Here is a 13,575-nt window from a genome sequence, read left to right as displayed (position 1 = left end):
ACAGGAAAAAAACCCAACAGGAACTTCCAAAGATCAGTGACTAAACACAAAGCTCTGGCCCAGCCCCAGGGAGAGAACGAGATTCCCAAAATCCAGCCACTTGAGCATTTATGGAGTCTTGCAAGCGGGGAGGGGGCTGGCAGAGGAATAGGCTAGACAAGCAACCTCCTGCTGTGGGACTTTTGGGGAGACCCATAACTGTTCTACCACAGGTGCACCCACATCAGGTACTCGGTGCACTCGTCCCACATGCAGGGTGCTGTGCATAGCCATGGTGACAGACCCTCTGCACCCACCCTGGGGAGAAAAGCCTGGCATCCTGCCCCTTGCACGCCCAAGGAAGAGGAATTTAATTAATCCTCTCATTATTTGCCAGTCTCTCTGCAAAGGGAGCATGGCACCCTGTGACATTTCCAGCACTGCGTGATGTATTAACCTTGGCAGCCAGAGCCAGCAGGCAGGAAAAGCTGCCGGCCCTGACCTGAGATCGAATGATAGAAGACCTGAAAATACAATTCCTCAAAGCCATTTTAAAGTCACTGATGGGGATGGGAGATACAGATAACTCAGAAAACAGCTGGGGGAACGCAGCTCTGCCCTCCCCAGCGCACACTCCAGGCAAGCTGTGCAAGCCCACCCGCTCCGGCGCTAAAGCCATGGTGATGGGCTGGAGAAAGCAGAGCTCGGGCTCCCACCGTGGCTATAATCAGCCTCAAAATCACCAGCATATACCCATACGCTGCTTGCAGGGCTTATTCCTCACGGAGAAGAGTCTCAGCAGAGTCCCCCACCAAAGAGCCCATCGGGTTTCCAAGTCCCATCTCTCATATTCCCCTTCCCTGTCATTACAAGCAGAGATGAAATTGCATCCGAGAGCCCTCTCTGTGCCTTTCTGAATCACCAGACCAGTATGGAGATCACAGCAGTGTGTCTGGTACCCAGCACTAAAGAAATGTCTTGATTTCGCCCTGAAAAGCTGAGCTCCAGCCCAGCTACCTTGGAGTAATTAGCCCAGCACCTTCTGAAGCTCTGCATGCTGTTTTTCCAGGAGTTGTGGGCTGAGCTGGATGCCCTCCGCAGCACCCAGAGGGACTGCACAGCACCTTGTGGAGCTGCAGCCTGATTTATTGGTCCTAACGATCATTGATCATAAACATCAAGTTGCATTTCTCAGCTGCTGGAGCTGTGGGTTTCTATTCAGGCCATCCCAAGTGCTGATTAACGTGGGCTTGGAAGAGACAGCAACACTGAAAAATATCTCAGGATTAGAGAGACTATTTTTAGTCTGTTTTTTGGGTGAGTAACAGCCCCAGGACAGCAATGCAGACAGGCCAGGGTGTTTCAACAAAGATGCTACCCAGCCTCGGCATGCGTTTCAGGGACAGAATCAAGACAGAGCTCCTTAGAGAGGCTTCCGCAATCCCTGGCTGCGTGTGAGGGATTCTGCCTGGGCTCGCCCCGAGCCTGGCAGAGGGGAGCGCCATGGGGAAAAATGTTTTGCCTCTGCCACCCTGAAGCCGAAGTCCCCTCGTGCTGATGGCTCACGGCAAAACTGCAGCAAGAACCGACGGGAGCAAAGAAGTCAAATTCTCAGAGGGGACAACCAGATGGATTTCTTAAGCCCGTGCATAAATCCAGACCTTTATCCCGACACCAAGGTGAGTGCCAAGCTCCTTTGCAAGTGCGAGCCATGCGCTTGGAGAGCTACTGCACACTCCGCCCCAACCGGAGCTCGTTAGCGCAATCACTCCAATAAGCATGGGCACTCTTTGGGATACGCTTCCCACGCAGCAGAGCGCAGCTCTAGCCCATAAAACGCTAATGAGCTCATACCCACCAGGGCTCTAACGAAACACCAACCGTAATTTAGTAACAATTAGTGAGGAAGAGGATCCGATAAAATGGCAATTCAGCCGAGCCACTTCTCACACGGCCAGGCTGCGTGGGGCAGGTACGCTGGGTCCCACTGCCCAGGAAACACACTGCTGATTTTTAGGGGCTTTCAAACTCGAGTTTGGGTAAATAGGTTGCAAGAAGGGAGGAAAAGCACCCAGGAGAGAGGGGCGGTGGATCGAACCAAAGGGAGCGTGCCCTGCTCTGCAGAGCCCGACAGGGCCATTGACACCGTCGGTGCGCGGCTTCACCCCGGCTCGCGGCCGCAGCCTGCAATTTGCTCTGCCTCGTTCACCAGGCTAATTTAGCAAACCAGAGGGATTTCACACCGAGGAGTAGCTCTGGCTAAGATCAAAGGAAGAATTAGGTTTGTGCCATACATTTAAGTGAGGTTTGAGCCACAGAGGCTCTGAAGGATGAACCCAAAACCGCACAGAGCAGAATCTGTGCTCAGACCTCCTGGCTCGTGGTGCAGCAGCTCAAATTGGCAGTGCCACGTGCTGCCAGCCCCGCTCGCAGCCTGGCCGTGCCAGGACGCTGCTCACTGGCTGCGGCAGGAGAAAGGCACGTCTCACCGTGGGCCCTCACACCGCCCAGCAACCGATGGTCACGGTCAGCCCGGGGCACCAGGAGAGGCCCCAGCTCAGGTGCAGTACTCGGGGCTGGGCTGGTACCCTGCATGATCTGCCCACACTTGTCAACATCCCTCCTCCTGCTGTGAAATGGAGAGAGAAAGATTAAGAGAGATGCAAAGCATTAGGGTTTTAGCTTTCTGTGTTGCTGGGAGGAGAGCAGGGGTGACGGTGGGGTTGGAAATGCCATGGAACGGACTCTCAGACCATCTGCAGAGCCACATCCAAAAGCAGCAGGCAACAGCTGACCCAGAGGAGAAGAAAACCAGCCGCTTCCAGGGACTTTGGACCGACGCCGTACAGCCCTTGCTGGGAACACACCCTCCATCCCCAAAGTCGTGCCAAAAATCCCACCATCACTGCTGACGAGCTTCTCACCGAGCCAATACAAAATCATGTGTATGGCAAAGCAAAAGGGGGAGTTTCTCAAAGCCACCAGCGTGGGACCCGCTCTGCTGCTGGGAGGGGACGGGAGGCTCAGGAGGAGCTCTGCTACCCATCCCAACAGGAGCGACAGGAGTGACCAGGTGCAGGGAGCTTGGTGACAGCAATTCACCCCACATTCTCTGGATATGGCGTTCTGATTTTAGGTGACTCTTTCCTCTTTGGTTTCACACCATGCAGCGTTTCACTCTATTACTTAAAAATAACTAAATGGTCAGAATGGCTTTCTTGACTTTCAGCCCAGGTGGTTTGTCCATCTTGGGCACAATTCTGGATTTTAAAATATCTGTAATACTACAACAAATTTGGGTTAATTATATTAAATCTTGGCCATCTTAGCAATGTTACAATCCAAGAAGATACATAATCGCAAAGAATAATTTCAGGGAAACGCACAGGAAACAAAGAGCAAGGAGAAACCCTTTCTGTTCCAGGACTCGCACAGCTCTGCATTCAGTCTCTGACTGAAGCTCTAAGCTTCTACTAAATTTCTTAAGCAAAGACTGAAAACGGACGTGTGAGATATGCCAAAGTTAAAAATGAAAAAAAAAAATGTTCATGGTCTCAATTAGAAAAGAAACGTGTCTTTGGTCAGAGCACAAGAGCCTTACCATTGACCTCAGGGTACTGGGAGACTATTTTCAATATCTGCCTCTTATGTGGAGTTCACTATTTAAATAACTTTAGATGGAAAATAATGCCAGCTGGTGTACACAGCATTGTGCAACACATTCCTACGGGCAGAGTATTAAAATTGCCCTTTCTGGAGAAGGGAGTAACATATGTTGCTTAATAGAGAGCTCATGTAACCCTGTCAGCTTACAGTAAAATTATGTACGAATCCAAAAGTGATGGGTATGTGTGAAAAGCATGGAAAAAGCAGCATCCTTAGAAAACACGTTATCCATCCCTGTCACACTGTTTCTACATGGTAAAAGTGTAAGAAAACTTGTAACCACGCACCGCATGCTAAGTTAGGCAGATCAAGGAGAGGATGTCTTTATAGATTCATCATCCTCCCACGTTCACAAGCATCTGAAAAAGATAACCTGAATAAAAATGCCCCCATTTCCGTCCAGCCCATCTAAACTGCAACGGGTACTGATTTAAGTCTGCCCATTAGCACTCTTCATCAGTAAGGGAAGGTACCAGGAACGCTATATGGTCAGATTATGCTAGCAGAATACAAATGAAAGGGAAATTTTTTAATGGAAGTTCACTTAAATGCATCAAGCTGTCCTTGTCTCCTTCCATCCTCTATCCTCCTCAAAAAAAATGGGGAAAAAAAAGTTTACAAGCTTGTACTGGGGAAAGAACAGTGGTCTGAGAATTCATTTAATAGGGAAAAAGCAATTTCCGCAAAACTCACTACTATTCTGCTAGCTCAGGAGGCAGGGGGAAAAAAATCTGTGCTATGAGAAAAAGAATAGAAGGAGATGTATTTTGTGCTAGAAAACTGTATATACTTGCTTTTATACAGAAAGGACAAGAAACTGAGCAAAGCCAGACCCCACGGAGCCACCTTCGCCTAAGGTGGGGAGCTGGCCGATGGGAGCAGCCCGAGCTCCGACCTTGCTAGCCACGCCGCCCGTTCCGCTTGCCCATGGCTCCCGCAGCCCCTTAACCACAGGAACCAACCCGCGAGCGTGGAGCTGGCAGCAGAGAGGGACAGTCCCCAGTAGGGAGCAGGACGGGGCACCGGCAGCCGGTGCCCACCTCCCTCGGTGGCGGCTCCTTGCAGCCAGCCAGCAGAGCGGCTAATAAAATACCTTCATGGTTAGAGTTTAACCCCAGGCCAGCTCAGGCTAATGGAAGAGGGGAGACGTGGCAGGCCAGCGAAGACTTTCCCAGCACTTTGGGGGGAGGAGCGGTACTGTTCTCTTGATGAAGAATTAACTTATTGCCAAATGACAGCTGAGCTTAAGTCCCACTGGCACAGGCTCCACGGCTCCAAGAATTAATGGTTGGGAGGGGGGAAACCACATACCTCGCAATTTCTGCTGCTGAAAACACAGGGAATGAAAGCAAATCTCAGAAAGGTACCAGACATCAGATATAACCCGCGGGAGGGAAGCCTGGCAGTAATTGGGAGGAATGGTAAACAGTGGCACCGTGGCGGGGACCAGGATTTCACCTTACTGAACCACACAAGGAAATTACACGGACACCAGTGCCCTCGGATGACTCACGGCCGCCCACAGGCTGTGCGGGAAAGGGAACCAGAGAGGAACACGGCTCTTTCCTGGCTGGGGTTGCCGAGCCACCCCAGGGACAGGCATGAAGAGCAGGAAGGCAGCACCTGGTCCCTGCTAACCCTTCGTGGGGTAAACAACACCTGGAGCTCAGCGCCGGGGTCCTGGGGGAGTGCTGGGCACAGACCGCAGCCAGGAACATCTCTTCTCTCCTTTATTTCCTTCTGGTGCTTTGTTAACGGGAGGAGGAGCGTGACTCCCAGCACCGGAGGGGCTGCAGCACGGTAAGCGCAGGACCGTGATGTGTCTGTGTGTCCTGTGAACCAACAGTTTCTTGGTTCTCCCAGCCTTTCTCCCCAAAAGGCTGGGAGAGCCCAGGCATAGGTAAGGCATGCGCTGCACCCAGCCTGCCAGGTGCAGGGGTGCTGTGTGCTGGGACTGCCCGCACACGTGCGGGATGCATCGAATGCAGCCATGGCTGGTAAGGATGGGCAAGGTGCAACACCGCGGTGCAGGATGAGCTGGAGATCTCCTTAGAATGACACAGCACAAGCCCCACTTGTGTGGGCAAGGGAGAGGCACAGAGAAAGGCCTCCCGGACGAGCTCCGGCATGGAGCGCTGGCTACCCAAGAGGAGCCTCACCATTTCAGCCAAACGAGAGAGCATGACCAGTATCTCTAAATAAAGCGGCAGAAAGAAAACAACACTGGAGAGGAAAAGGGAATGATTTAAAAGACAGCTTTAGCACAGTAGTAAACACATACAACCTGGCCAGGAGCTGCCTCGCAGGTTGGAAGAGAGTCCCTGTCCATCCAAGCCACACAGCTCTAGGAACATGGGGATGGTGTTCAGCAGCCAGCTGGGCACGGTCTGCTCCGCGGCAGGGAGCCGAGGCAGTGCTGTCTCTCCCCAGAGCCCGGCTGTCGGACGGGCAGGGCAGCAGAGAGCCAGGGCTCCTGCCAGCGGGTACCCAGGCATGGAGCATCACTCCCTGCTGCTGAGGGTTGCTGCCCCGAGAGCAGAAAGGTACCTGCCCCAGCCCGCATCTCCCTCGTGCATCGCTCCAGCTCTACTGGGGCAGCAGGTGTCGGGGGATAAAGCGGCTGGAAAGCAGGATGCCTCCCAGGAGGGCAGCGAGCTTCATCCCACAGGCATTTCTGAAGAAGGCTTCAAAATATCTGACAGTTCACTTTTCTGAGCTGTGCTTTCAGCCCACAGGGAACTCAGCCTGCAGGAGGGGAGCACACAGAACAGACTAGAAGGCCAAGCAATACAAGAACTAAACTCCACGTTTAGAAGACTGCCTCAAGCTGCCCTAGCAAAGTGCTGTGCCACTGCCTGTGTCTGTCGAGGACTCCCCTGACCCTTCGCAGGGGCACACAATACCATCGCGGCTCTGGTGAGGACGTGTCACCACCCCAATTCCCGCATGCAGCTGTAAAGTATATTCCTGCCCATGCCCATGCCCCAGCAGGGTGCTCACCCATGAGGTGCCAGCAGCACCTTCCTGCTCCCTCCCAGGGCTGGGAGACAAAGAAGCAAGGACAGCAGGGAGATTTGGGGATCCCTTCGGTGTGGTTACTTTGCTTGCACTCCCCTCAAAACCTGGGACAAAGCCAGCCTGCAGCAGGGATGGCTCCCATCACAGGGCACGGAGTCACAGAGACATTTGTGAGCAGGACCAATGTTCCCACCAGCTCCATCGGCAAACTGCCGGCATGGCAAGGGCAAACATGCCAGACACCTCTGCCATCCTGCTGGCTCAGCTCTGAGCTGCTCCTCAGGCTTCAGTTGCCTCCACCATCCTGTCCACACCCCAACACTGGTGGTGTTGCCAGCAGCTAGACTTTAACGAAAGGGCACGGTAATTTGGAAGAAGAGGGAGGAATAATGAAGTATTGGATGCTCGTTCTTGGGCTTAACGACGCTTTTTAAAACTCTTCTGCCATTCCTCAGAGTTTGCATTTGCACATATGGGAAAAAGCAGCTCTGAGGCGCATGTGTTCGTCTGAAATAAGATATGATTTTGGTTTGTACTGACAAGGTCAGTGCCTATTTTCCCATCCAACTTCAAGTTTAATTTTGGTAACCGTCTGCGACGGTCGCGAGTACTGATGGGTATAAATGGGAATCAGTCTAAAAATACCCATGTTGTGAGAGCAGCAGAGCAGAGTTAAGGTTGCTGCTTTGAAACAATCCTCAGGTCACAGCATACTCGCGTATCACACAAAATATGTTTTCCGATAACATTGAATACTTCACAATGAATTCCTTCTGCTAGCTTCGCTATTTCCTACCAGATAGCTGCCTTAACCCACTCTCTCCAGCCTCCCCTCACTACCTCCAAGTTTCATGAGTCAAGGTGGCAAACTGGGACACCTCCACAAGCCATCTTCGGTCTAAGCAGTTTCACAGGAATCTCAGAGAAATCAGAACTGGTAAAAACTAAATCAATATCAATCGTAGCGTTAAACAGAGAACGTTCCTTGAGGTAGCAGCTTATTCTCACCCTCTCTTTTGCAGACTTCCATTTACAAGGTGATTTACCTCCCTTAGAAGAAATCCTTAGGGGTTCCATACCTCCCTGTCCCAGTCTTACAGCATTGTGGGTCTTTTTTTAAAAAAACACCTTAAAATCAGAGATTCAAAGGAAACCTGAGACATATCAGCTCGCAGGTTGGGAAAAGTAGCGCTTCTCAGCCAGGCACGAAGGTCGGTGGAGACTGTGCCGCAGGCTAGCCCCCAGCCTTGAAAACATCTCCGAACCCCTTCCGGAAACGCGAGGGAACGATAACAGCAGGGCTGGACCCGCGTGGGAGATGGCAAGCGCCCGCCTGCCTTCGCGCGCTGCCATCACCAATGACCAGGCGCAGTGTGTGGGTGTGTATGGGATACTGGTCAAACCGGTTGCAAAAATCACCAGGCTTTGAGCTGCTCCCTTCAGTTAACGAAAACAGGGAGCGGGCTCTGCGTGCATCCGCGGGCACTGCTCTGGCACTGCTTTCCGCAGCCCTGGCAATAGGACAGATGAGCTGCATACGCTTTAATATTTACCACCTGCTGCTAAAATAAGCACATTCCTTGGAAACTCCACATCTGACTGGAATCTGTGGTATTTTTAATTAGATACGCATTGGTTCGACCTAGGCAGGCAGCGGGTGCACAAGCTGTTTGGTGAAGGCTCCTTCCAATGGCCCTTTGCAGGAGGTAAGAAGCTACAAGAGCGTTGGAATGGCCTCTATCCATCCAGGATACAGTGGGTTTGAACCCATGTGCTAGAGGAGCTTGACTTAAAGAAAAGCATTGCCGTTTGCAGCAGTTGAGTCATGCCCATTGACGGTAATCCCTAATTAAACTCCTGCCTCTGTCTGGCCCAGGCAAGACTCGATGCCCTGGGAGACCCCAGGTGCTGAGCAGTGCAGGTAGTGCCAAAGCCAGGCACTTCCCTCCGCCCCAGCAGGAAAACAAAAATTCTGTGTTCAGGCTTAGCTTTCTTCCCAGAAGCTTTCTTTCTAAGACAGACCCTGCCTCAAGGCAGCTGAGATCATCCCCACCCCCAAGCACGGGGCGGGGGACAGGGCTGACACCGCAGAAGAGCATGGAGTCACCCCAAATCCACCCCGAAGGCAGGTGACAAAGAAAGGGGCACCCTATGAACAGAACCACGCAGCGCTTCAGAAAGGTGTCAGCTCAGCAAAGCCAGCCGAGTCAGAACACAGCAAGATTTACACCCCAAGTTGTGAAATACAGGGTTTACTTTGGTAATTCTTTTTTTTTACTGCTCACCAAAGAGCTGCTCTCCCACAGTTGCATAAAAAGCTTGAATAAGAGCAGGTGAGAAGGCAGATGGGAATGGCCAAGCAGAAGAGCAGTGACAAACTGAAGGCAGGCAAGCTGGTAATACTGTAACTAAATCAGCAATTATGAAATTCAGACAATTAATAGAGAATGAATGAGCAGCAGCATTAAACGCTTTGCACACCAGACACAGGCCAGCCCTGTGGGGCTCATTAGGTACCAGCGGTGCTCAACAGCCTTTCTGGGTTGCAACTGGAGAAGAGAGGTAATTATTCATATGACACTTGTTTCATGGTTCCTATTGCAGCAGTAACTAATGCAAGTATTAAAAATCATTCACTAAATTCTACATTTTCAAGTCAACAAGTCCAAATAATGTCCTCTAGAGCGATTTAGAAAGAATTACAGACTCAGATCCTTGAAAAAATTCCAAGCTAACAAAAGTTCCAAGATTTCAGAGTTAGAAGCTCTGTTAGTTAGCGGAGTTAGAAAACAGCCAATATAGGACTTAATGTCAAGCAAAAGGATCACAGCACAACCCGGCACAGCACCAGTTGTATGTGAGTTGAGATCCTTAACTATTCTCAACGAAATTAAAAGTGCACCTCACAAAGCTATCAGGCTGGCTAAGAAACTTAGAGAATACATTGCTGTTTCCTAGCATTGCATGCATTTTGACAAAAACATCACCCAAAGTGGCCACACAGCCCAGATTAAGGGGCTGAAATCCACCTCACCAGTGTAGTCCCAAACGAAGTGAAGGCAGACAGACAGATGATGGAATGCTGCTGCACTTCTGGGAAACCCCACGGCCAGGAGAGCACAGCAATGCTCGTTTTTATGCAGGTCTGGAAGAAAAAGAGTATTTGCTATCCAGGTCGAGTGTACAGGAACGCGGCATCCACTCGTTTCACGTTGATTTTATACAGAATCGGCCAAGCCTTTTTCCAAGGAAAAAGGAACAGAAGCTGCATCCACAAGATGCAGAAACGCATCCTAAAAAACCCCTGGAAACATCGAAAGGTGTCAACCCAGTGGAAAGGACACTATGGAGAGAGGGTGGTCCTGGGCACATGAGCAGGGCAACGTGCAGCAAAATAGAAAGGTGACATTATCTCAAAACATAGCACTGTTGAAATCCTATAACATGTTCTGTTTTATTGTACACTTTAAAGAAGCCACAGAAAAGAATTTAGAAAAAAGCAACAAGAACATGAGGCAGGTTTCCCAGACCCTTAAGTCCCAGAGGTTAAAACGAACTCTTTCCATTTAGCTTATCCAAAGAGCAGGCTAGGAGGGGACTTGTCCGCAGCTCAGACATCTGGGACTCGGGGAGAGCTTCCTCACCCTGAAGGCTCTTTGACTTTAGGCAAATGCAGAAGATGGACTAGCTGGGAGCTGAAGTGGGATCCATTCAAACCACAGAAAGACCTGTCTTTTTCCACAGAAAGCTCGGTGGGACCCACACCCCGAATCATGCTCACCACCAGCTTTGGGTCGATTACTCTGGATTTCTCTTGTTTAAATATTGAGGATTTCTTCTCATGTACATAAAGGTCAGCAGAGACGTGCCCCGAGCTTCCAGTGCTGGAGACACACAGGCACAGTCCCGAAATTCCTGGGGATTAGGGAGTGTCTGAAGGAATCCAGACCGAACCCATCCATCACGTTAAGAGGGAGTAAGAAAACAGGTCATTAGAGCAAAATGTCAAAACAAAACTGGAGGCTCAGAACAAAAAGAAGAAAGAGATGGCTCCCAACAATGCGTACCACTATTTCAATCCAAGAACAGCACTGTAAAACATCACAGGTGGGGCTGTTTTCAGTTAAAAAGTTCAGCTGAAACTTAACCATCCTGTTGAAGTTTCCTGCAGTGGCTACCCACTTCAGGCCGATTTTTGCAGTTTCCACTAAAATGGATCAACAGTTTCCGTAGGCAAACATGTGGCGAGACAAACTGGTTTGATTGGAGTTTTTTCCCACTGTGTTAAATTGTGTTGATGAAGATCAATTGACAGATTAATATTTCCTAGGATCCTCATTCTCCGTCAGGGAAAGCCTGGCCTGGGAAGGAAACATCTTGTTCTCTGAAAATTCATCCAAATTTGGCTACATTCTTCATCTAGAGTCTTTGCCCCTGGCAGGCTTCACTGCAGCCTAAGAAAGTTCAAATCCTCCAAAAATCCCAGCTGAAGCACATCACCCACCGACTATCATCCCCAGGGACACTGGAGCAGCCAGGGACTGCGTCCGTGGCCGCAGCGCCGTGCTGAGATGCAGCAGCCCTTGCGCTGCTGTGGCAGCCTGCCCGCGAGGTGAGGAGATGTGGGCAGGTGGAGGCAGGGGACCCCCCGGGCTTCCATCATGCTTTGCAGGCTACAGCCCTTCTCGGCTGGGACTGGGAGCGTGCTCGGCTCCTTTACCCTGTTCTCAGCTATGGTTGTTGTTCTGCTGCCCTACAATAGCCGCATCCTTTCTTCCAGCTCCCTAATTAAACGGGATCCATTCCACAGACCAGCTCACACAATAGGTTTTGCAGCCTCTCCTCTTTAACAGTTGCGATCCTTTCCTCCGCTCCCGCACCGCAGGAACACACCGTAACGCGCACCCACCCTTACAGCTCTCGTGGCCACAAAACCCCGTGCCCAAATCCTTCGCGCCTTGCTGCGGGCTGCGAGGTGGGCTCTGATGCTGCTCTTGCCCCTTGGCTGTTTGGTGTGCAGCATCCCCTGGAATGTCTTCCTGCTGCAGCGAGCCAAAACCACCAAGAATTAATTTTAGCAGTGAAGAAACTGGGGCACACAGCTTTTCTTTTTGCAAGGCTGCAGCTCTGTGCTTTGCCTCTCTTCTGAAGTGATGCAGCACAGGAGAATGCCTCAACAAATTAAACCAAGAGGTCCTTGCCCTTCGAGGACCAGCAGAAAGGCACAAGAGCAGAAAGGATCATAGGTAAGAGCAGCATTTAAAGCCTTGACTTCAGCTTGGTTCAATTTCAATCCGGTCCGCTTCCCTGCACAGGGATATGTCCCTCAAAAAGGAGTCCGACAAGTCACTTAGTCTCCCTGTGTCTCAGTTTCTCATCCATAAAACAGACAGTAAATGTTGATTGATCTCTGTCTCCCTGCTTGTGAGGTGTTTTTTTTTTTACTCTCAGCTCTCCTTTTCCTAAGCTATTTCTCCCCTTAACCACAGGGTAAGCGCCGGGTATCATCTCCGGACACTCTCATGCCTGGCTGGAAGAGGCAGCCGCCCATACAGCTGCCTGCAACTCTTCTCCTCAGGTCCATGCAACGTCACTTCAGTGGTCAGCACGAGGGACCCTACTCCACCCCAAGAGGAAAAAGCTGCCATAATGGCAGCAAACTGATGAAAGCCCTCATTTATTTAAAAAAATGCAGGAAAACTCCATGTTGCAGTAAACCAGAAGAAAAAAACCTCCAAATAAAAGCCGTGGCAGGGGTGTGAGGAGACACAAACTCAAGAGGATTGGAAAAGGGGGACGAGTCCAGCTCGCCCTCCACCGTGCTAACCAGGAAACCGCAGGGAGATGTCAGGACCAGTGGCAGACCCCAAAATCAGCCACACTCACCGTACCCCTCTCAAACCCGCTTTCTGTCATGTTCCTCCCCTCAACAATCTCTCAGGTGCTCCACGAGCTTATCCTTATGCACAATTGGGAATTTACTCTAAAATGCAAAGGTAAATGGAAATGGTTACCTTCAATGGCATATTTCTAGAAGCAGAAAGACCGTCATCCCTTTGTGACAGTGACAGGGTGGACAGCACGAGCCAGGTGTGTTACGGCTGGTGACACTGAACGCAGCCCCTTCCCTCAACAACGGTACTTTCTGCAGAGGCTTATGCAAGTTAGAGGGTCAAGCAATCAAAGGCAGCTCTGTCACCTTGCAGAAGGAGCAAAGGGTGACAGTTTCTGTACAAATCCTCCCAAACAGCAATTAGCAGTGCTCTCATGACCCCAAATCTCCCCAACCAAGCTGCAGACCTCCCCCTTGACAGCCAGGCTAAATGGAGTCATGCCTACGAGCCAGAGCATGCAACACATCCCTCCCTCCCAGACAGGGGAAGAAGGCAAAGCGGGCACGAGGAGAGCAGGAGAGCCATCCTGGCACCACCAGCACCTCCCGCCGCGTTTGTGGTGCCGCAGGCGTTCCGTGCACGCGGGCTCCAGCTGCGCTGCACTCCTGCGGAAAGTGAGGTCCACAGCACCAGGCTCCCTCCCTTCTACGGGGCTGAGCCCTGGTGCAGGACTGGGCCCTCTGCGCTACCAAAAAGGCACGTGCAACGTGGAGAGCCTCAAAGGAAGGAGCCGTGGAAAGCCAGGGGCACCTCTCCAGCCGGCACCAACAGCCTTGCACGTGCTCTGCTGAGCCCAGCGGATAACGGGATAACACAACTCCTCAGCGCAGCACGTAAAGCCTGCTCAAAGAAACATCGCCGAGGACGAGGAAGCGTGAGGCAGGAGGAAGAGGAGGGAGCGCAAGGGCACGAAAGGGGACGGACATCTATGAAATGGCTTGATGGGTTCTCTGTGGATTTAGAGAGGGGGTGGGAGCCAACAGAACACCCCTGGCTGGGAAGGAGCCATGCTGAAGGT

General features: G+C 51.3%; 1 protein-coding gene across 1 annotated transcript in view; it reads right to left on the bottom strand.

Annotated features, from left to right (window-relative positions):
• Nucleotides 1–13,575, bottom strand: part of NOS1AP (nitric oxide synthase 1 adaptor protein) — a 44,616-nt gene that overhangs the window by 14,641 nt on the left and 16,400 nt on the right.

The sequence above is a fragment of the Tauraco erythrolophus genome, chromosome 10 (genome assembly GCF_009769465.1).
Source record: "Tauraco erythrolophus isolate bTauEry1 chromosome 10, bTauEry1.pri, whole genome shotgun sequence".
NCBI lineage: Eukaryota > Metazoa > Chordata > Aves > Musophagiformes > Musophagidae > Tauraco > Tauraco erythrolophus.
This window is presented reverse-complemented; position numbering and strand designations above follow the sequence as displayed.